The following is a 23611-nucleotide window of genomic DNA, read 5'->3' on the forward strand; positions in this document are numbered from 1 at the left end:
AGAGTACTTAAGGAAGTGGCCCTAGAAATAGTGGATGCATTGGTGGTCATCTTCCAAGATTCTATAGACTCTGGAACAGTTCCTACAGATTGGAGGGTAGCTAATGTAACCCCACTATTTAAACAGGAAGGTAGAGAGAAAACAGGGAATTATAGACCAGTCAGCCTGATGTCGGTAGTGGGGAAAATTCTAAAATCAAAGATTTTATAGCAGAGCACTTAGTGAACAGTGGTAGAATCGGACAAAGTCAGCATTTACAAAAGGGAAATCATGCTTGACAAATCTACGAGAATTCTTCGAAGATGTAAGTAGTATAGTTGATGAGGGGGAGCCAGTGGATGTGGTTTATTTGGACTTTCAGAAGGCTTTCGACAAAGTCCCACATAAGAGATTAGCATGTAAAATTAAAGCACATGGGATTGAGATGGATAGAAAATTGATTGGCAGACAGGAAACAAATGTAGGAATAAACGGGTCTTTTTCCGACTGGCAGGCAGTGACGAGTGGAGTACAACAGGGATTGGTGCTAGGACCCCAGTTATTCACAATATACATTAATGATTTAGATGAGGGAACTAAATGTAATATCTCCAAATTTGCAGATGACACAAAACTGGGTAGGAGGGTGAGTTGTGAGGAGGATGCAGAGAGGCTTCAGGGTGATTTGGACAAGTTGAGTGAGTAGGCAAATGCATGGCAGATGCAGTATAATGTGGATAAATGTGAGGTTATTCACTTTGGTAGCAAAAACAGGAAGGCAGATTATTTTCAGAATGGCTATAAACTGAGAGAGGGGAATATGCAGCGAGACCTGGGTGTTCTCGTACACCAGTCGCTGAAGGTAAGCATGCAGGTGCAACAGGCGGTAAAAAAGGCAAATGGTATGTTGGCCTTCATAGCGAGAGGATTCGAGTACAGGAGCAGGGATGTCTTGCTGCAATTATACAGGGCCTTATTGAGGCCACACCTGGAATATTGTGTGCAGTTTTGGTCTCCTTATCTGAGGGAAGGATGTTCTTGCTATAGAGGGAGTGCAGCAAAGGTTTACCAGACTGATTTCTGGGATGGCGGGACTGACGTATGAGGAGAGATTGAGTTGGTTAGGATTATATTCGCTGGAGTTCAGAAGAGTGAGGGGGGGATCTCATAGAAACCTATAAAATTCTACCAGGACTTGACAGGGTAGATACAGGAAGGACGTTCCCGATGGTGGGGGAGTCCAGAACCAGGGGTCATAGTCTAAGGATACGGGGTAAACCATTCAGGACTGAGATGAGGAGAAATTTCTTCACCCAGAGAGTGGTGAGCCTGTGGAATTCGCTACCACAGAAAGCAGTTGAGGCCAAAACATTGTATGTTTTCAAGAAGGAGTTAGATATAGGTCTTGGGTCTAAAGAGATCAAAGGATATGGGGGGAAAGCGGGAACAGGTTACTGAGATGGATGATCAGCCATGATCATAATGAATGGTGGAGCAGGCTTGAAGGGCCGAATGGCCTGCTCCTGCTCCTATTTTCTATGCTTCTAAAACTCTTGAAAATAATTACATTCTTTTCTTGTCAAATTTGCCTCAAATGTAATGTTGAAAAGTTCCTGCTTTAACTTGTTTTGGTGTATTTAAGAAAATAATACACAAATTCCCAGCAGCATTGCTGAAGCCAGTCAGTCAGCTGAAAATCCATCGAACAAAAACTGTTTTTTTCCAGGGTTGCAAGGGAGGTTGAAGGGAGACATCAATCCAGCTCAGAGTGATAGGTGTCAGCTGTCTCTAATTGGGTAGCACTCTCACCTCGGAGTCAGAAGGTTGTGAGTTCAAGCCTCAGTCCAGAGACTTGAGCACATAATCACAGACAACATTCCAGTGCAGTACCGAGGGTGTGCTGCACTGTTGGAGGTCCTTTCCTTCCAACGAGATGCTAAACCAAGGCCCCATTTGCTCTCACAGGTGGATCTAAGACCACATGGCACTATATCGAAGAAGAGCAGAGGATTTGTCTATAGTGTCCTGGTCAATATTGATCCCTGAACATAAAATCATCGAATGATTCCAGCACAGAAAGAGGCCATTCTGCCAGTCATCTCCCTGCTGGCTCTCTGTGAGAGCATAGAAACATAGGAAATAGGCGCAGGAGTAGGCCATTCAGCCCTTCGGGCCTGCTCCGCCATTCAAAAAAGATCATGGCTGATGGTCTGATTTAGTACCTTCTTCCTGCTTTCTCCCCATATCCCTTGATCCCTTTGGCATTAAGAAATATATCTGTGTCCTTCTTGAATATATTTAATGACTTGGCCTCCACTGTATTCTGTGGTAGAGAATTAGAATTCCACAGGTTCACCATCCTCTGAGTTGAGAAATTTGTCCTTATCTCGGTTCTAAATAGCATACCCCATATCCTGAGACTGTGACCCCTGGTTCTCGACTCCCCCAGCCATCGGGAACATCCTCCCTGCATCTAGCCTATCTAGTCCTGGTAGAATTTTATAGGTTTCTAGGAGATCCCCTCTCATTCTTCTAAACTCCAGTGAATCTAGTAAACCTAGTCGACCCAATCTCACCTCATACGTCAATCCTGTCATCCCAGGAATCAGCCGAGTAAATCTTCTTTGCACTCCCTCCATGGCAAGAATATCATTCCTCAAATAAGGAGACCAAAACTGCACACAATACTCCAGATGTGGTCTCACCAAGGCCTTGTATAACTATAGTAAGACATCCTTGCTCCTGTACTCAAATCTTCTTGTAATGAAGGCCAACATACCATTCACAACTCAGCTAATCCCACTCCCTCCTCACTCTTTCCCCACAGCCCTACAAATCTTTTCTCTTTAGATTTTTATCCAATTCCCTTTTGAAAGCCACAATTGAATCTGCCTCTACCACACTCTCAGGCAGTGCATTCCAGATCCTAAACACTCACTGTGTAAAAAAGGTTTTTTTTCATGTCGCAATTGGTTCTTTTGCCAATCACCTGAAATCGCTGTCCTCTGGTTCTCGATCCTTCCGCCAATGTTTCTCTCTATCTATTCTATCTATACTTCTCATGATTTTGACCACCTTTATCAAATGTCCTCTCTTCTCTAAGGAGAGCAACCCCAGCTTCTTCAATCTATCCAAACAACTGAAGTCCCTCATCCCTGGACTCATTCTCATCAATTTTTTCTGCACCCTCTCTAAACCCTTCACATCCTTCCTAAAGTGCGGTGCCCAGAATTGGACACAATACCCCACTCAAGCCTAGTTCATTGACGTGTATCAAGAAAAGCAGTGTTCCTCGTACCGCCCACTGGAGAACCCCACTGTATACCTTCCTCCAGTCCAAAAAACAACCATTCACCTCCACTGTCTGTTTCAGCCAACTCCATATCAATGCTGCCACTCTGCCTTTTATTCCAAGGGCTTCAACTTTGTTGGGAAGCCTATTACATGGGACTCTATCAAATGCCTTTTGGAAGTCCACCATCAACATCCTGGGGTTTACCATTGACCAGAAACTGAAGTGGACCAGCCATATGAATACTGTAGCTACAAGAGCAGGTCAGAGGTTGGGATTCTGCAGCGAGTAACTTAGCTCTTAACTCCCCAAAGCCTGTCCACCATCTACAAGGCTCAAATCAGGAGTGTGATGGAATATTCTCCACTTACCTGGATGAATGCAGCTCCAACAACACTAAAGAATCTTGACATCATTCAGTACAAAGCAGCCCATTTGACTGGCACCCTATCCACCACCTTAAACATTCACTCCCTCCACCACCGACATACAGTGGCAGCAGTGTGTACCATCTACAAGATGCATTGCAGCAACACACCAAGGCTCCTTCGACATCACCTTCCAAACCCACGACCTTGACCATCTAGAAGGACAAGGGCAGCAGACGCATGGGAACACCACCACCTGCAAGTTCCCCTCCAAGTCACACAACATATTGACTTGGAACTATATCACCGTTCCTTCACTGTCACTGGGTCAAAATCCTGGAACTCCCTTCCTAACAGCACTGTGGATGTACCTAGTTTTACAGTCAGAGAGTCATAGAGTTATGCAGCACAGAAATAGGCCCTTCGGCCCACTGTGTCCGCGCCAGCCATCAAGCCTATCTATTCTAATCCTATTTTCCAGCACTTGGCCCGTAACCTTGTATGCTATGGCATTTCAAGTGCTCATCTAAATACTTCTTAAATGGTGTGAGGGTTCCTGCCTCTACCACCCCTTCAGGCAGTGTGTTCCGGATTCCAACCACTCGCTGGGTGAACATTTCTTTCCTCAAATCCCCTCTAAACCTCCTGCCCCTTACCTTAAATCTATGCCCCCTGGTTATTGATACCTCCACGAAGGGAAAAAGTTTCTTCCTATCTACCCTATCAATGCCCGTCATAATTTTGTATACCTCAATCAGGTCCCCCTCAGCCTTCTCTGCTCTAAAGAAAACAACCCGAGCCTATCCAGTCTCTCTTCATAGCTGAAATGCTCCAGCCCAGGCAACATCCTGGTGAATCTCCTCTGCACCCTCTCCAGTGCAATCACATCCTTCCTATAGTGCGGTGCCCAGAATTGTACACAGTACTCCAGCTGTGGCCTAACTAGCATTTTATACAGCTCCATCATAACCTCCCTGCTCTTATATTCTATGCCTCGGCTAATAAAGGCAAGTTTCCCGTACGCCTTCCGAACCACCTTATCTACCTGTGCTGCTGCCTTCAGTGATCTATGGACAAGTACACCAATGTCCCTCTGACCCTCTGTACTTCTTAGGGTCCTACCATCCATTGTATATTCCCTTGCCTTGTTAGTCCTCCAAAAATGCATCACCTCACACTTCTCAGGATTAAATTCCATTTGTCACTGCTCCACCCATCTTACCAGCCCATCTATATCATCCTGTAATCTAAGGCTTTCCTCCTCACTATTTACGACACCACCAATTTTCGTGTCATCTGCGAACTTACTGATCATACCTCCTATATTCATGTCTAGATCATTATTGTACACTGCAAACAGCAAGGGTCCCAGCACCGATCCCCGCAGTACACCACTGGTCACAGGCTTCCAATCCCAAATACAACCCTTGACCATCACCTTCTGCCCCCTGCCACTGAGCCAATTTTGGATTCAATGTGCCAAATTGCCCTGGATCCCATGGGCTCTTACCTTCTTGACCAATATCCCATGTGGGACCTTATAAAAAGCCTTACTGAAGTCCATATAAACTGCACCAACTGCTTTACCCTCATCTACACACCTAGTCACCTCCTCGAAAAATTCAATTAAATTTGTTAGACATGATCTCCTTCTGACAAAGTCATGCTGACTATCCTTGATTAATCTCTGCCTCTCCAAATGGAGATTAATCCTGCCCCTCAGATTTTTTCCAATAGTTTCCCTACCACTGATGTTAGACTCACTGGCCTGTAATTACCTGGTTTATCCCTGCTACCCTTCTTGAATAATGGTACCACATTCCCTGTCCTCCAGTCACAGAATCACAGATTAATACAGTGCAGAAGAGGCCCTTCGGCCCATCGAGTCTGCACCGATGCATTAAAACACCTGACCTGTCTACCTAATCCCATTTGCCAGCACTTGGTCCATAGCCTTGAATGTTATGACGTGCCAAGTGCTCATCCAGGTACTTTTTAAAGGATGTGAGGCAACCCGCCTCTACCACCCACCCAGGCAGGGCATTCCAGACCGTCACCACTCTCTGGGTAAAAAAGTTCTTCCTCAAATCCCCCTTAAAACTCCCGCCCCTCACCTTAAACTTGTGACCCCTTGTAACTGACCCTTCAACTAAGGGGAACAGCTTCTCCCTATCCACCCTGTCCATGCCCCTCATAATCTTTTACACCTCGATCAGGTCACCCCTCAGTCTTCTCTGCTCCAGTGAAAACAACCCAAATCTATCCAACCTCTCTTCATAGCTTAAATGTGCCATCCCAGGCAATATCCTGGTGAATCGCCTCTGCACCCCCTCCAGTGCAATCACATCCTTCCTATAATGTGGCGACCAGAATTGCACACAGTACTCCAGCTGTGGCCTTACCAAAGTTCTGTACAACTCCAACATGACCTCCCTGCTTTTGCAATCTATGCCTCGATTGATAAAGGCAAGTGTCCCATATGCCTTTTTCACCACCCTATTAACATGCCCTTCTGCCTTCAGAGATCTATGGACAAACACGCCAAGGTCCCTTTGTTCCTCGAAACCTCCCAATGTCAGGCCATTCATTGAATACTTTCGTGTCACATTACTCCTTCCAAAGTGTATCACCTCACACTTTTCAGCATTAAATTCCATCTGCCACTTTTCTGCACATTTGACCATCCCGTCTATATTTTCCTGTAACCCAACACACTCCACCTCACTGTTAACCACTCGGCCAATCTTTGTGTCATCTGCGAACTTACTGATCCTACCCCCGACATAGTCATCTATGTCATTTATATAAATGACAAACAATAGGGGACCCAGCACAGATCCCTGTGGTACGCCACTGGACACCGGCTTCCTGTCACTAAAACAGCCGTCTGTCATCACTCTCTGTCTCCTACAGCTAAGCCAATTTTGAATCCACCTTATCGAGTTACCTTGTATCCCATGTGCATTTGCTTTCTTGATAAGTCTCCCATGTGGGACCTTGTCAAAGGCTTTGCTGAAATCCATGTAAACTACATCAACTGCACTGCCCTCATCTACACACCTGGTCACATGCTCAAAAAATTCAATCAAATTTGTTCGGCATGACCTCTCTCTGACAAAGCCATGCTGACTATTCCTAATCAAATTTTGCCTCTCCAAGTGGAGATAGATTCTCTCTTTCAGAATTTTCTCCAACAGTTTCCCTACCACTGACGTCAGACTCACTGGTCTGTAGTTCCCTGGCTTATCTCTACAACCTTTCTTAAATAGTGGGACCACATTAGCTGTTCTCCAGTCCTCTGGCACTTCTCCTGTGGCCAGAGAGGATTTGAAAATTTGTGTCAGAGCCCCTGCTATCTCCTCCCTTGCCTCACATAGCAGCCTGGGATACATCTCAGCTGGGCCTGGGGATTTATCCACTTTTAAGCCCGCTAACACCACTAATACCTCCTCCCTTTCAATGCTAATTTGTTCAAGTATATCACAATCCCCCTCCCTGATCTGTACACCTACATCATCCTTCTCCATAGGGAACACAGATGAAAATTATTCATTTAAAACCTCAACTACATCCTCCCGATGTACTGTAGTGGTTCAAGAAGGCAGCTCACCACCACCTTCTCAAGGGCAATTAGGGATGGGCAACAAATACTGGCCTTGGCAGTGACACTCAACTCCCATTCCCACATTATCCTCATCAACCCTCTCTGTTACCTCATAAAAAAATCAATCAAGTTTGTTAAACACGATTTGCCTTTAAAAAATTCATGCTGACTTGCCTTAATTAATCTGCACTTGTCCAAGTGGGACTTAATTTTTTCCCCAGATTATCGCTTCTAAATTTTTTCCCACCACCGTGGTTAAACTGACTGGCCTGTCATTGCTGGGTTTATCCTTACCCCACTTTTTGAACAAGTGTGTAACATTTACAGTTCCCCAGACCTCTGGCACCACCCTTGTTTCTGAGGATTGGAAGATTATGGCCAGAGCCTCCACAATTTCTACCCTTACTCTTTTCCTCTGATGCATCCCATCCAGTCCTGGTGACTTAACAACGTCAAGTACAACCAGCCTTTCTAATACCTCCTCTTTCACAATTGCTCGGCAACATCTTCTTCCTTGATGCAGACAGATGCAAAGTATTCATCAAGTGCTCACTGAAGTCACAAATGACATCCTATGTGACTGTGACAAAGGTAAACACTCCCTCCTCGTTCTTTCTGCAGCCTTGGACAAGGTTGACTACACCATCCTCCTCCAACACTTCTCCACTGTTGTCCAGCTGGGTGGGACTGCTCTCACCCGGTTCCATTTTTATCTATCCAATCGTAGCCAAAGAATCATTTGTAATGACTTCTCTTCCTGATCGTGCACCGTTACCTCTAGGATCTAACCTTGGCCCCCTCCTATTTCTCATCTACATTCTGTCTCTTGGTAACATCATCTGAAAGCACAGTGGCAGTTTTCACACGTCCACTGACGCTACCCAGCTCTACCTCATCACCACCTCTCAACTCCTCCACTGTTGCTAAATTATCAGCCAATAGTGGATGAACAGAAATTTCCTCAAATTAAATATTGGGAAGAGTGAAGCCATTGTTTCAGTCCCTGCTCCAAACTCCTGTCCCTAGCTACCAACTCCATTCCTCTCTCTGACAACAATCTGTGATTAAACCAGTCTGTTCACAACCTCGGTGTCACATTTGACCCCAAGATGAGCTTCTGACCTCATATTTGCGCCATCACTAAGACCACCTATTTCCACCTCCGTTACATCGCCCAACTTCACCCGTGCCTCAGCTCATCTGCTGCTGAAACCCTCATTCATGCCTTTGTGACCTTTAAGCTTGACTATTCCAACACGCTCCTGGCTGGGCTCCCACATTCTGCTCTTCATAAACTTGAGGTCATCCAACACTCTGCTGCCTGTGTCTTAACTCGCTCCAAGTCCCATTACCCGATCACCCCAGCGCGCACTGACATCCATTGGCTCCCGGTCAAGCAAGGCCTTGATTTAAAATTCTCATCCTTGTTTTCAAATCCCTCCATGGCCTCGCCCTTCCTATCTCTGTAATCTCCTCCAGCCCCACAACCCTCCAAAATAACTGCACTCCTCTGATTCTGGCCTCTTGAGCATCTCTGATTTTAATCGCTCCACCACTGGTGGCCGCACCGTCAGTTGCTGAGGCCCCAAGCTCTGGAATTCCCTCGCTACAACTCTCTGCCTCTCCACCTCGCTTTCCTCTTTTAAGACACTCCTTAAAACCTACCTCTTTATTATGTTAAAGGTGCTGTATACTGTACATTGTTATTGTTGTTTAATACCTCAGCCGTGCCCCTGCCTCCATCTGTAGATCCCCTTTTTGGTCACTAATTGGCCCCACCCCTCCTCTTATTACCCTTTTACTGTTTATATGCTTGTCCAAAACATTTGGTTCCCTTTTATGTTCACTGCCAGTCTCTTCCCATACCCTCTCTTTGCCTCTCATATTTCCTTTTTCAGTTCTGTATTATAGTCTTTCCAATGTTTCTTAACTCTAACCAAATGGGTGGCACAGCGGCGCAGTGGTTAGCACCGCAGCCTCACAGCTCCAGCGACCCGGGTTCGATTCTGGGTACTGCCTTTGCGGAGTTTGCAAGTTCTCCCTGTGACCGCGTGGGTTTTCGCCGTGTGCTCCGGTTTCCTCCCACAACCAAAGACTTGCAGGTTGATAGGAAAATTGGCCATTATAAATTGCCCCTAGTGTAGGTAGGTGGTAGGGGAATTGTGGGGATGTTGTAGGAATATGGGATTAATGTAGGATTAGTATAAATGGGTGGTTGTTGGTCGGCACAGACCCGGTGGGCCGAAGGGCCTGTTTCAGTGCTGTATCTCTAAATAAGTAAACAAATAGATTCTATCTTTGACCCCTCTAGGACATCCTCTCTCCAGCACTGTAATATTCCCCTTAATCAATACTGCCACCTCTCCTCCCTATCTTTCCTGAACACCTTGTTCCAGGGATATTTAGTACCCAGACCTGCCCATTATCGCCACAACATCATATTCCCACATGGCTATCAGCAGCTGCAGCTGTTTACCACTCTCTGCATTCACATACCTGCACAGTTAACATAATTTAGACTTTATTACATTCCCTCTTACTCTGACCCCAGTGATATCTTCTTCTCACAATCCTTTGTGCACCTTATTTATCCTTCCCAATGGTACATTCTGGTTCCCATTCCCCCACTAAGTTGGTTTGAACCCTCCCAATAGCACTGGCAAACCGTGCCGCGTGGAGCAACTGCATGGGTTCCACCTCGCCCAGAAGCAGTCCCAATGTTCCAGGAATCTAAGGCCCTCAGTCCGCACACAAATTCATCTGTTCTATCCTATTTCTATTATCTGGTCATTTATTTCATTGCTATCTGTGGGATCTTGTTGTGCCCAAAATGGCTGCTGCAATCCCTACATTACAATAGTAAATACACTTCTAAATCTTAATTAGCTGGGACATCCTGAAATAGCAAAGGGTGCTGTATGAACACAAATCTTTCTTTCTTTACCTGTACCAAGCTCCATGAACTAAGAGATGGGCAGGTTTCAGATGAAAATCGTTGCTGCAAGCAAGTTGTGTGTGAATCGAGCCAGTCTGAGTGTGTACAGCGGGTGTGAGTGCGGGTTCAGTTGGTGTGAGTTCAGCTGAGGTGTGTGTACAATGTGTGTGAATGCAATGGCATCTGGATTGAACTGGGGTGTTTACACTGGGTGTGGGTGGGCGGGGGGGACACAGGGGACGGGATTTTATGCTGGTGACGGGAATCTCAACATCCGGAAAAAGTGAGGCCGAGAATCCCATTTTACCTCTTCTGTAGGAGTCCCGCCCAATCTAGCGACAACCAGGTACTTAAGTGGACAGCAGCGGGAATTCCACGGGATCAAGGACCCCGGTGCCAGAAGTCCCGCCTTCAGAGAGCTGATGGCCAATCAGAGGCCGGCAGTTCTTCCACTGAACATCACCGTGGAGGCAGTGCCTGATGACAGTGGAGCAACTACCCAAGGCCCAGAAGATGCTGGACATAGGCCATAGGTAGGTTAGGGTGGTAAGGGTCTCGCAGGGTGGAGGTGGCAGCAGAGGGGGGTGTAGGGGGGAGTCGGTAGCTCTTAGCGGGGCAGGTATTGGGATCCAGAATTTAGCTTTGGAGGAGCCTCAGCCAGTGCCCTTATCCAATAGGTACGAGGTTCTTGCTCCCGGTGTGGACAAGGGCACAGACTGCAGGGAGGATGAGCGAACTGACCACAGCACAGTGGTTCAGAGTGCCATTCAAGTGGGGGGAGAAAAGAGAAATGTAGTAGTAATAGGGGATAGCATAGTTAGGGGAGTAGATACTGTTCTCTGCAGCAAAGACAGGGAGTCCCAAAGGCTGTGTTGCCTACCTAGTGCAAAGGTTAAGGACATCTCTACTGGGCTAGAGAGAACTTGGAGTGGGAGGGGAAGGATCCAGTTGTCAAGGTCCACGTAGGTACCAACGACTTAGGTAGGACTAGGAAAGAGGTTCTGCTGAGGGACTATGAGCAGCTTGGGGCTAAATTAAAAAGCAGAACCACAAAGGTAATAATCTCCAAATTACTACTTGAGCCACATGCAAATTGGCGCAGGGTCAATAAGATTAGAGAGGTAAACGCGCGGCTCAAAGGCTGGTGTGGGAGAAATGGGTTCCGCTTCATGGGACACTGGTACCAGTATTGGGGAAGGAGAGAGCTGTTCCATTGGGATGGGCTTCATTTGAACCATGCTGGGACCAGTGTCCTGACGATTTGTATAACTAGGGTTATAGATAGGACTTTAAACTAATTAGTGGGGGGAGGGGTCAACTGAAGGGAAGTTTAAAAAATCAAAAGAAACGAGAGAGCAGAGGTGCAGGGTCGTGAAGAGGTGAACGGTAATCAAAGTGTGACAGGAAGGGGCAGAAAATATAAGCAGAAGAGTGCAACAGAAATTAGAAGCAGAATGAGTAATAATGGCAAAAAGTCAAAGCTTAAGGCTCTTTATCTGAATGCACAGCATTTGTAACAAGATAGATGAGTTGACGGCACAAACAGAAATAAACGAATATGACTTGATAGCTATTACAGAGACATGGTTGCAGGGTGACCAAGACTGGGAACTCAATATTCAAGGGTATTCATGTTCCATAAAAATAGGCAAAAAGGAAAAGGAGGTGGGGTAGCTTTGTTAATAAAGGAAGGTGGTGAGTAGTGATATAGGTGCAATAGATCGTCACGTGGAATCAGTTTGGGTGGAAATAAGGAATAACAAGGGGAAAAAGTCACGGGTTGGAGTCGTCTATAGGCTCCCGAAGCGTTGCATCACTGTACGACAAAGTATAAATTGGGGAATAATAGAGGTGTGTAAGAAGGGCGCTACAATTGTCATGGGTGATTTTAATCTGCATATTGACTGGACAAATCAGGTTGGCAGAGGTAACATGGAAGATGAATTTGTAGAGTGCGTCAGGGATTGTTACTTAGAGCAATTCATTGCAGAACCTACCTACCTATCTAGTAATGTGCAATGAGGTAGGATTAATAAGAGATATCGTAGTTCAGGATCCTCTAGGGAGTAGTGATCACAACATGGTAGAATTTCAAATTTAGTTTGAGGGCGAGCAACTCGGGTCTCAAACCAATGTCCTCAACTTAAACAAGGGCAATTACGGAGGTATGAAGAACGAATTGTCTAAAGCCGGCTGGGAAAATAGACTAAGGGGAAGGTCAGTGGATGAGCAGTGACAGACATTTAAACAGATATTTCATAACACTCAGCAAAAATTTATCCCGGTCAAAAAGGACTTGACGAGAAGGATGAATCACCCGTGGTTAACAAAGGCTGTCAAGGAGAATATCCAATCAAAAACCAAGGCAGACAAAGCGGCGAAAACTAGTGGTAGGCCAGAGAATTGGGAATTTTTTAGGAACCAGCAGCAGATGACTAAAAAGCTAATCAAGAGGGAGGAAACTGATTATGAAAGTAAATTGGCAAGAAATATAAAAACAAACAGCAAGAGCTTCTACGAGTATATAAAAAGAAACAGAGTAGCTAAAGTGAGCGTGGGACCCTTGGAGGATGTGACTGGAGAATTGATAACGGGAAACAGGGAAATGGCAGATAATACAAATCAATATTTTGCATCGGTCTTCACGGTGGAGGACACTATAAATATCCCACAGATATCAGATAAGCAAGGAGTTAATGGGAGGAAAGATCTTGTAACAGTCTCTATCACAAGGGACAAAGTATTTGACAAACTAATCGGACTAAAGGTAGACAAGTCGCCAGGACCTGATGGCCTATATCCAAGGGTTTTAAAGGAAGTGGCTGCAGAGATAGTGGAGGCATTGGTCAAAATATTCCTGAACTCACTGGATTCTGGGAGGATCCCAGCAGATTAGAAAACTGCTAATGTGACGTCACAGTTCAAGAAGGGAGGGAGACAAAAAGCAGGAAACTATAGGCCAGTCAGCCGAACATCAGTCATTAGGAAAATGGTAGAGTCCATTATTAAGGAAGAAATAGCAGGACACTTAGAAACACTTAACACAATCAAACAGAGTCAACATGATTTTGTGAAATGGAAATCATGTTTGACAAATTTGCTAGGATTCTTTGGGGATATAACAAGCAGAGTTGATAACGAGGAACTGGTAGATGTAGTGTATTTGGATTTCCAGAAGGCATTCGGTAAGGTGCCACATAAAAGACTATTGCACAAGATAAGAGCTCAGGGTATTGGGGGTAATGTATTAGCATGGATTGAGGATTGGTTCAAGAGTTCACCTACCTAGGCTCAACTATCACCAGTAACCTGTCTCTCGATGCAGAAATCAACAAGCGCATGGGAAAGGCTTCCACTGCTATGTCCAGAGTGGCCAAGAGAGTGTGGGAAAATGGCGCATTGACACAGAACACAAAAGTCCGAGTGTATCAAGCCTGTGTCCTCAGTACCTTGCTCTATGGCAGCGAGGCCTGGACAACGTATGTCAGCCAAGAGCGACATCTCAATTCATTCCATCTTCGCTGCCTCCGGAGAATACTTGGCATCAGGTGGCAGGACCGTATCTCCAACACAGAAGTCCTCGAGGCGGCCAGCTTATACACACTACTGAGTCAGCGGCGCTTGAGATGACTTGGCCATGTGAGCCGCATGGAAGATGGCAGGATCCCCAAAGACACATTGTACAGCGAGCTCGCCACTGGTATCAGACCCACCGGCCATCCATGTCACCGCTTTAAAGACGTCTGCAAACGCGACATGAAATCCTGTGACATTGATCACAAGTCGTGGGAGTCAGTTGCCAGCGTTCGCCAGAGCTGGCGGGCAGCCATAAAGGCAGGGCTAAAGTGTAGCGAGTCGAAGAGACTTAGCAGTTGGCAGGAAAAAAGACAGAGGCGCAAGGAGAGAGCCAACTGTGTAACAGCCCCGACCAACAAATTTTTCTGCAGCACCTGTGGAAGAGCCTGTCACTCCAGAATTGGCCTTTATAGCCACTCCAGGCGCTGCTCCACACACCACTGACCACCTCCAGGCACTTACCTATTGTCTCTCGAGATAAGGAGGCCAAAGAAGAGGCTTGGTGAACTCACAGAAGACAGAAAGTTGGAAATAATGGGTCTTTCTCAGGTTGGAAAGAAGTAACTAGTGGAATGCCACAAGGATCAGTCCGAGGGCCTCAATTATTGCTATCTATATTAATGACTTGGAGGAGGGGGCAGAGTGTAATATATCCAAATTTGCTGACGATACAAAAATAGGTGGGAGGGCATATTGTGATGAGGACATAAGGAATCTGCAAGGGGATATAAATAGGTTGAGTGAGTGGGCAAAAACTTGGCAGATGGAGTTTAATGTAGGAAAGTGTGAGGTGATGCACTTTGGTAGGAAGAATCAAAGGGCAGATTATTATTTAAATGGAGAGAGGCTCCAAAAAAGTGCAGCACAGAGGGATCTGGGTGTTCTTGTGCATGAAACACAAAAGGTTAGCATGCAGGTGCAGCAAGTAATTAAGAAGGCAAATGGAATTTTGGCCTTTATTGCTAGGGAGTTGGAGTTTAAAAATAGGGAAGTCTTGTTACAACTGTACAGGGTGTTGGTGAGGCTGCACCTGGAGTACTGTGTCCAGTTTTGGTCCCTGTATTTAAGAATTACCCCTGAAATAATCAAGGGTGCCAAGCCTGCTATACTCTCAGCACTACATGAACTGCTTTGCCTGTGCTGGGACGAGGGAGCAGTACCTCAGGACACGCGCGATGCCAATATCATCACCCTCTATAAAAACAAAGGCGACCGCGGTGACTGCAACAATTACCGTGGAATCTCCCTGCTCAGCATAGTGGGGAAAGTCTTTGCTCGAGTCGCTCTAAACAGGCTCCAGAAGCTGGCCGAGCGCGTCTACACTGAGGCACAGTGTGGCTTTCGTGCAGAGAGATCGACCATTGACATGCTGTTCTCCCTTCGTCCGATACAGGAGAAATGCCGCGAACAACAGATGCCCCTCTACATTGCTTTCATTGATCTCACCAAAGCCTTTGACCTCGTCAGCAGACGTGGTCTCTTCAGACTACTAGAAAAGATTGGATGTCCACCAAAGCTACTAAGTATCATCACCTCATTCCATGACAATATGAAAGGCACAATTCAACATGGTGGCTCCTCATCAGAGCCCTTTCCTATCCTGAGTGGTGTGAAACAGGGCTGTGTTCTCGCACCCACACCTTTTGGGATTTTCTTCTCCCTACTGCTTTCACATGCGTTCAAGTCTTCTGAAGAAGGAATTTTCCTCCACACAAGATCAGGGGGCAGGTTGTTCAACCTTGCCCGTCTAAGAGCGAAGTCCAAAGTACGGAAAGTCCTCTCAGGGAACTCCTCTTTGCTGACGATGCTGCTTTAACATCTCACACTGAAGAGTGCCTGCAGAGTCTCATCGACAGGTTTGCGGCTGCCTGCAATGAATTTGGCCTAACCATCAGCCTCAAGAAAACGAACATCATGGGGCAGGACGTCAGAAATGCTCCATCCATCAATATTGGCGACCACGCTCTGGAAGTGGTTCAAGAGTTCACCTACCTAGGCTCAACTATCACCAGTAACCTGTCTCTAGATGCAGAAATCAACAAGCGCATGGGTAAGGCTTCCACTGCTATGTCCAGACTGGCCAAGAGAGTGTGGGAAAATGGCGTACTGACACGGAACACAAAAGTCCAAGTGTATCAAGCCTATGTCCTCAGTACCTTGCTCTACGGCAGCGAGGCCTGGACAACGTATGTCAGCCAAGAGCGACATCTCAATTCATTCCATCTTCGCTGCCTCCGGAGAATATTTGGCATCAGGTGGCAGGACTGTATCTCCAACACAGAAGTCCTCGAGGCGGCCAACATCCCCAGCTTATACACACTACTGAGTCAGCGGCGCTTGAGATGGCTTGGCCATGTGAGCCGCATGGAAGATGGCAGGATCCCCAAAGACACATTGTACAGCGAGCTCGCCACTGGTATCAGACCCACCGGCCGTCCATGTCTCCGCTTTAAAGACGTCTGCAAACGCGACATGAAATCCTGTGACATTGATCACAAGTCGTGGGAGTCAGTTGCCAGCGTTCGCCAGAGCTGGCGGACAGCCATAAAGACAGCGAGTCGAAGAGACTTGGCAGTTGGCAGGAAAAAAGACAGAGGCGCAAGGGGAGAGCCAACTGTGTAACAGCCCCGACAAACAAATTTTTCTGCAGCACCTGTGGAAGAGCCTGTCACTCTAGAATTGGCCTTTATAGCCACTCCAGGCGCTGCTTCACAAACCACTGACCACCTCCAGGCGCTTACCCATTGTCTCTTGAGATAAGGAGGCCAAACTATTTAAGAAAGGATATACTGGCATTGGAGGCAGTTCAAAGAGATTCACTAGGCTGATTCCTGGGATGAAGGGGTTGACTTATCAATAACTGCTAAACAGGTTAACCCTTTATTCATTAGAGTTTAGAAGAATGAGGGGTGATCTTATTGAAACGTACAAGATTCTGAGGGGGCTTGACAGGGTAGATGTTGAGAAGATGTTTCCACTAGTGAGGGAATCTCGAACTAGGGGACATAGATACAGAATAAGAGGACACTCATTTAAAACTGAGATGTGAAGGAATTTCTTCTTTGAGGGTAGTGAATGTCTGGAATTCTCTACCCCAGAGGGTTGTGGAGGCTAGATCACTGAAAGTACTTAAAGAGGAGGTCGATATATTTTTGAAGTATCAGAGAGTTGAGGGCGATGAGGAGCTGGCACGAAAGAAGAGTTGAGGTGTGGGCAGATGAGCCATGATCTTATTGAATGGCGGGGCAGGCTTGAGGGGCCGAATGGCCTACTTCTGTTCCTATTTCTTACGTTCTTATGGTCCCTCCCTTCTCAATGTCAGGTCCCTCGTTCAAGCATGTACACTGGATAGGCATACAGTGTGTACACTGGTGCGGATATATATAGTGTGTACTCTGGGTGAGGGTACATACCATGTGGGCATTGGGTGAAGCTATACACAGTGTGGATACTGGGTGAGGGGATATACAGTGTGGGAACTGGGTCGGGGTACAGTGTGTACAGTGGGTGAGGATAGGATAGGGTACAGTGTGTACACCAGGTTGGGGCAGTGTGTGTACAACTGAGTGGGGGTACAGTGTGTATACTGGGTGAGGAGTACAGTGCATACACTGGGTGAGTATATGGTGTGTACACTGGGTAGGCGGACAGTGTGTACACTGGTGGTGGTATATATGGTGTGTACATTGTGTGAGGATATATCCAGTATGTACAGCGGGTGAGAATACAGTATATGCAGTGGTTGGGGTACTGTGTGTACACAGAATGAGGGATTCAGCGTGTACATTGGGTGAGGGTATATACAGTGTGTACACTGGGTTAGGGTAACAGTGTGGGCACGGGGTGAGGGTGTATCCAATGTGGGCACTAGGTGAGGGTGTATACAGTGTGGGCACTGGGTGCAGGTGTGTCCAGTGCAGGAACTGGGCAAGGATGTTTACAGTGTGTCCACTGGGTGATGGTATATCCAGTGTGGGCACTGGGTGAGAGTGTATCCAGTGTGGGCACTGGGTGAGAGTGTGTAGAGTGCGTGCATTGGGTGAGGGTGTATACAGTGCAGGCACTAGATGAGGGTATGTTTAGTGAGGGCATGGTGTGAGGGTTTAATCAGTGTGGGCACTGGGTGAGGGTGTGTACAGTGTGGGCAATGGGTGAGGGTGTGTACAGTGTGGGCACTCAGTGAGGGTATGTTCAATGCAGGCAATGGGTGAGGGTGTATACATTGTGGGCACTGGGTGAGGGTGTGTACAGTGTGGGCACTGGGTGAGGGTGTTTACAGTGTGAACACAGGGTGAGGGTGTGTATAGTGTGGGCATTGGGTGAAGGTGTATACAGTGTGCACACTGGGTGAGGATATGTTCAGTGTGGGCACTGGGTGAGGGTGTGTACAGTGTGTGAACTGGGTGAGGGTGTGTACAGTGTGGACACGGGTGAGGGTGTATACACTGTGAGCACAGGGTGAGGGAGTATACAGAGTGGGCACTGCATGAGGGTATATACAAAGTGGGCACTGGGTGAGGGTGTGTACAGTGTGTGAACTGGGTGAGGGTGTGTACAGTGTGGGCACTGGGTGAGGGTGTGTACAGTGTGGGCACTGGGTGAGGGTGTGTACAGTGTGTGAACTGGGTGAGGGTGTGTACAGTGTGGGCACTGGGCGAGGGTGTGTACAGTGTGGGCACTGGGCGAGGGTGTATACAGTGTGGGCACTGGGTGAGGGTGTGTACAGTGTGTGAACTGGGTGAGGGTGTGTACAGTGTGGGCACTGGGCGAGGGTGTGTACAGTGTGGGCACTGGGCGAGGGTGTATACAGTGTGGGCACTGGGTGAGGGTGTGTACAGACTGGGCACTGAACAAAGAACAAAGAACAAAAAAAATTACAGCACAGGAACAGGCCCTCCGGCCCTCCAAGCCTGCGCCGATCCAGATCCTCTATCTAAACATGTCGCCTATTTTCTAAGGGTCTGTATCTCTTTGCTTCCTGCCTATTCATGTATCTGTCTAGATACATCTTGAAAGACGCTATCGTGCCCGCGCCTACCACCTTGGCTGGTAACGCGTTCCAGGCACCCACCACCCTCTGCGTTAAGAACTTTCCACGCATATCCCCCCTAAACTTTTCCCCTTTCACTTTGAACTCGTGTCCCCTTGTAATTGAATCCCCCACTCTGGGAAAAAGCTTCTTGCTATCCACCCTGTCTACACCTCTCATGATTTTGTACACCTCAATCAGGTCCTCCCTCAACCTCCGTCTTTCTAATGAAAATAATCCTAATCTACTCAACCTCTCTTCATAGCTAGCGCCCTCCATACCAGGCAACATCCTGGTGAACCTCCTCTGCACCCTCTCCAAAGCATCTACATCCTTTTGGTAATGTGGCGACCAGAACTGCACGCAGTATTCCAAATGTGGCCGAACCAAAGTCTTATACAACTGTAACATGACCTGCCAACCCTTGTACTCAATACCCCGTCCGATGAGGCAAAGCATGCCGTATGCCTTCTTTACCACTCTATTGACCTGCGTTGCCACCTTCAGGGAACAATGGACCTGAACACCCAAATCTCTCTGTACATCAATTTTCCCCAGGACTTTTCCATTTACTGTATAGTTCACTCTTGAATTGGATCTTCCAAAATGAATCACCTCGCATTTGCCCTGATTGAACTCCATCTGCCATTTCTCTGCCCAACTCTCCAGTCTATCTATATTCTGCTGTATTCTCTGACATTCCCTGGGCGACACACTGGGCGAGGGTGTGTACAGAGTGGGCACTGGGCGAGGGTGTGTACAGAGTGGGCACTGGGTGAGGGTGTGTACAGACTGGGCACTGGGCGAGGGTGTGTACAGAGTGGGCACTGGGCGAGGGTGTGTACAGACTGGGCACTGGGCGAGGGTGTGTACAGAGTGGGCACTGGGCGAGGGTGTGTACAGACTGGGCACTGGGTGAGGGTGTGTACAGAGTGGGCACTGGGTGAGGGTGTGTACAGACTGGGCACTGAGTGAGGGTGTGTACAGTGTGGACACTGGGTGAGGGTGTGTACAGACTGGGCACTGGGCGAGGGTGTGTACAGAGTGGGCACTGGGCGAGGGTGTGTACAGCGTGGACACTGGGTGAGGGTATGTACAGAGTGGGCACTGGGTGAGGGTGTGTACAGACTGGGCACTGGGTGAGGGTGTGTAAAGACTGGGCACAGGGTGAGGGTGTGTACAGAGTGGGCACTGGGCGAGGGTGTGTACAGCGTGGACACTGGGTGAGGGTGTGTACAGACTGGGCACTGGGTGAGGGTGTGTCCAGAGTGGACACTGGGTGAGGGTGTGTACAGAGTGGGCACTGGGTGAGGGTGTGTACAGACTGGGCCATGGGTGAGGGTGTGTACAGAGTGGGCACTGGGTGAGGGTGTGTACAGAGTGGGCACTGGGTGAGGGTGTGTACAGACTGGGCACTGGGCGAGGGTGTGTACAGAGTGGGCACTGGGTGAGGGTGTGTACAGACTGGGCCATGGGTGAGGGTGTGTACAGAGTGGGCACTGGGTGAGGGTGTGTACAGAGTGGGCACTGGGCGAGGGTGTGTACAGACTGGGCACTGGGCGAGGGTGTGTACAGCGTGGGCACTGGGCGAGGGTGTGTACAGACTGGGCACTGGGTGAGGGTGTGTACTGACTGGGCACTGGGTGAGGGTGTGTACAGAGTGGGCACTGGGTGAGGGTGTGTACAGACTGGGCACTGGGTGAGGGTGTGTACAGACTGGGCACTGGGTGAGGGTGTGTACAGAGTGGGCACTGGGTGAGGGTGTGTACAGACTGGGCACTGGGTGAGGGTGTGTACAGACTGGGCACTGGGTGAGGGTGTGTACAGACTGGGCACTGGGTGAGGGTGTGTACAGAGTGGGCACTGGGTGAGGGTGTGTACAGACTGGGCACTGGGTGAGGGTGTGTACAGAGTGGGCACTGGGTGAGGGTGTGTACAGACTGGGCACTGGGTGAGGGTGTGTACAGACTGGGCACTGGGTGAGGGTGTGTACAGAGTGGGCACTGGGTGAGGGTGTGTACAGACTGGGCACTGGGTGAGGGTGTGTACAGAGTGGGCACTGGGTGAGGGTGTGTACAGAGTGGGCACTGGGTGAGGGTGTGTACAGACTGGGCACTGGGTAAGGGTGTGTACAGACTGGGCACTGGGTGAGGGTGTGTACAGAGTGGGCACTGGGGGAGGGTGTGTACAGACTGGGCACTGGGTGAGGGTGTGTACAGAGTGGGCACTGGGTGAGGGTGTGTACAGAGTGGGCACTGGGTGAGGGTGTGTACAGACTGGGCACTGGGTAAGGGTGTGTACAGACTGGGCACTGGGTGAGGGTGTGTACAGAGTGGGCACTGGGTGAGGGTGTGTACAGACTGGGCACTGGGTGAGGGTGTGTACAGAGTGGGCACTGGGTGAGGGTGTGTACAGAGTGGGCACTGGGTGAGGGTGTGTACAGAGTGGGCACTGGGTAAGGGTGTGTACAGAGTGGGCACTGGGTGGGGGTGTGTACAGAGTGGGCACTGGGTGAGGGTGTGTCCAGACTGGGCACTGGGTGAGGGTGTGTACAGACTGGGCACTGGGTGAGGGTGTGTCCAGACTGGGCACTGGGTGAGGGTGTGTACAGACTGGGCACTGGGTGAGGGTGTGTACAGACTGGGCACTGGGTGAGGGTGTGTACAGAGTGGGCACTGGGTGAGGGTGTGTACAGACTGGGCACTGGGTGAGGGTGTGTACAGAGTGGGCACTGGGTGAGGGTGTGTACAGAGTGGGCACTGGGTGAGGGTGTGTCCAGACTGGGCACTGGGTGAGGGTGTGTACAGACTGGGCACTGGGTGAGGGTGTGTACAGAGTGGGCACTGGGTGAGGGTGTGTACAGACTGGGCACTGGGTGAGGGTGTGTACAGAGTGGGCACTGGGTGAGGGTGTGTACAGACTGGGCACTGGGTGAGGGTGTGTCCAGACTGGGCACTGGGTGAGGGTGTGTACAGACTGGGCACTGGGTGAGGGTGTGTCCAGACTGGGCACTGGGTGAGGGTGTGTACAGACTGGGCACTGGGTGAGGGTGTGTACAGACTGGGCACTGGGTGAGGGTGTGTACAGAGTGGGCACTGGGTGAGGGTGTGTACAGACTGGGCACTGGGTGAGGGTGTGTACAGAGTGGGCACTGGGTGAGGGTGTGTACAGAGTGGGCACTGGGTGAGGGTGTGTCCAGACTGGGCACTGGGTGAGGGTGTGTACAGACTGGGCACTGGGTGAGGGTGTGTACAGAGTGGGCACTGGGTGAGGGTGTGTACAGACTGGGCACTGGGTGAGGGTGTGTACAGAGTGGGCACTGGGTGAGGGTGTGTACAGTCAGTGGTGAGTATCTCCGCGCTCTGCTGTTTCTCTCTCGGAAACAATGTTTCTTTCCCGAGTGACAGACACTTTGTAACCCGGGCCCAGGGCCCCGCCTCCCTGCCGGGATCCCGCTCTTACCTGAAGGCGGAAGCTCTGTTGCTCAACGCGGGCCCAAGACAGATAGAGCGGCCTCCTGTAAACCCCGGACCGGCAAAAGAGGGCGGAGCCCAGTGAGAGACTGGGGGAGGGGAGAGAGAGAGAGAGACTGGGGGGGGGGGAGTGAGAGAGAGAGACTGTGGGGGGGAGAGAGAGAGAGAGAGACTGGGGGGGAGAGAGAGAGAGAGAGACTGGGGGGGGAGAGAGAGAGAGAGAGACTGGGGGGGGAGAGAGAGAGAGAGAGAGACTGGGGGGGGGGGGAGTGAGAGAGAGAGACTGTGGGGGGGAGAGAGAGAGAGAGAGACTGGGGGGGAGAGAGAGAGAGAGAGACTGGGGGGGGGAGAGAGAGAGAGAGAGACTGGGGGGGGAGAGAGAGAGAGAGAGAGACTGGGGGGGGGGAGAGAGAGAGAGAGAGACTGGGGGGGGAGAGAGAGAGAGAGACTGGGGGGGGGGAGTGAGAGAGAGAGACTGTGGGGGGGAGAGAGAGAGAGAGAGACTGGGGGGGGAGAGAGAGAGAGAGAGACTGGGGGGGGGAGAGAGAGAGAGAGAGACTGGGGGGGGAGAGAGAGAGAGAGACTGGGGGGGGGGAGGGAGAGAGAGAGACTGTGGGGGGGAGAGAGAGAGAGAGACGGGGGGGGGGAGGGAGAGAGAGAGAGAGATGGGGGTGGGGAGTGAGAGAGAGAGACTGTGGGGGGGAGAGAGAGAGAGAGACTGGGGGGGGAGAGAGAGAGAGAGAGACTGGGGGGGGAGGGAGAGAGAGAGACTGTGGGGGGGAGAGAGAGAGAGAAACGGGGGGGGAGGGAGAGAGAGAGAGACGGGGGTGGGGAGTGAGAGAGAGAGACTGTGGGGGGGAGAGAGAGAGAGAGACTGGGGGGGGGAGAGAGAGAGAGAGAGAGACTGGGGGGGGAGAGAGAGAGAGAGAGACTGGGGGGGGAGAGAGAGAGAGAGAGAGACTGGGGGGGGAGAGAGAGAGAGAGAGACTGGGGGGGGGAGAGAGAGAGAGAGACTGGGGGGGGGGGGGAGTGAAGAGAGACTGGGGGGGGGGGGGAGTGAGAGAGAGAGACTGTGGGGGGGAGAGAGAGAGAGAGAGACTGGGGGGGGAGAGAGAGAGAGAGAGACTGGGGGGGGAGAGAGAGAGAGAGAGACTGGGGGGGGGAGAGAGAGAGAGAGAGACTGGGGGGGGAGAGAGAGAGAGAGACTGGGGGGGGGGAGGGAGAGAGAGAGACTGTGGGGGGGAGAGAGAGAGAGAGACGGGGGGGGGGAGGGAGAGAGAGAGAGACGGGGGTGGGGAGTGAGAGAGAGAGACTGTGGGGGGGAGAGAGAGAGAGAGACTGGGGGGGGAGAGAGA

At 49.5% G+C, this 23611-nt stretch overlaps 1 protein-coding gene across 2 annotated transcripts in view; it reads right to left on the minus strand.

The window, feature by feature from the left end:
* The window catches only part of LOC137355297 (leucine-rich repeat-containing protein 20-like), a 70476-nt gene extending 48116 nt beyond the window's left edge, over positions 1-22360 (minus strand). The window contains exon 1 of one of the 2 annotated variants that reach the window (XM_068020271.1): positions 22246-22360. The gene's annotated coding sequence lies outside the window, so the exon portion shown is untranslated. The remainder of the gene's footprint in view (positions 1-22245) is intronic. The other variant, XM_068020272.1, reaches the window with a different exon arrangement.
* Between the last annotated feature and the right edge of the window lie 1251 nt (positions 22361-23611).

This window comes from Heterodontus francisci, chromosome 42 (genome assembly GCF_036365525.1).
Source record: "Heterodontus francisci isolate sHetFra1 chromosome 42, sHetFra1.hap1, whole genome shotgun sequence".
NCBI lineage: Eukaryota > Metazoa > Chordata > Chondrichthyes > Heterodontiformes > Heterodontidae > Heterodontus > Heterodontus francisci.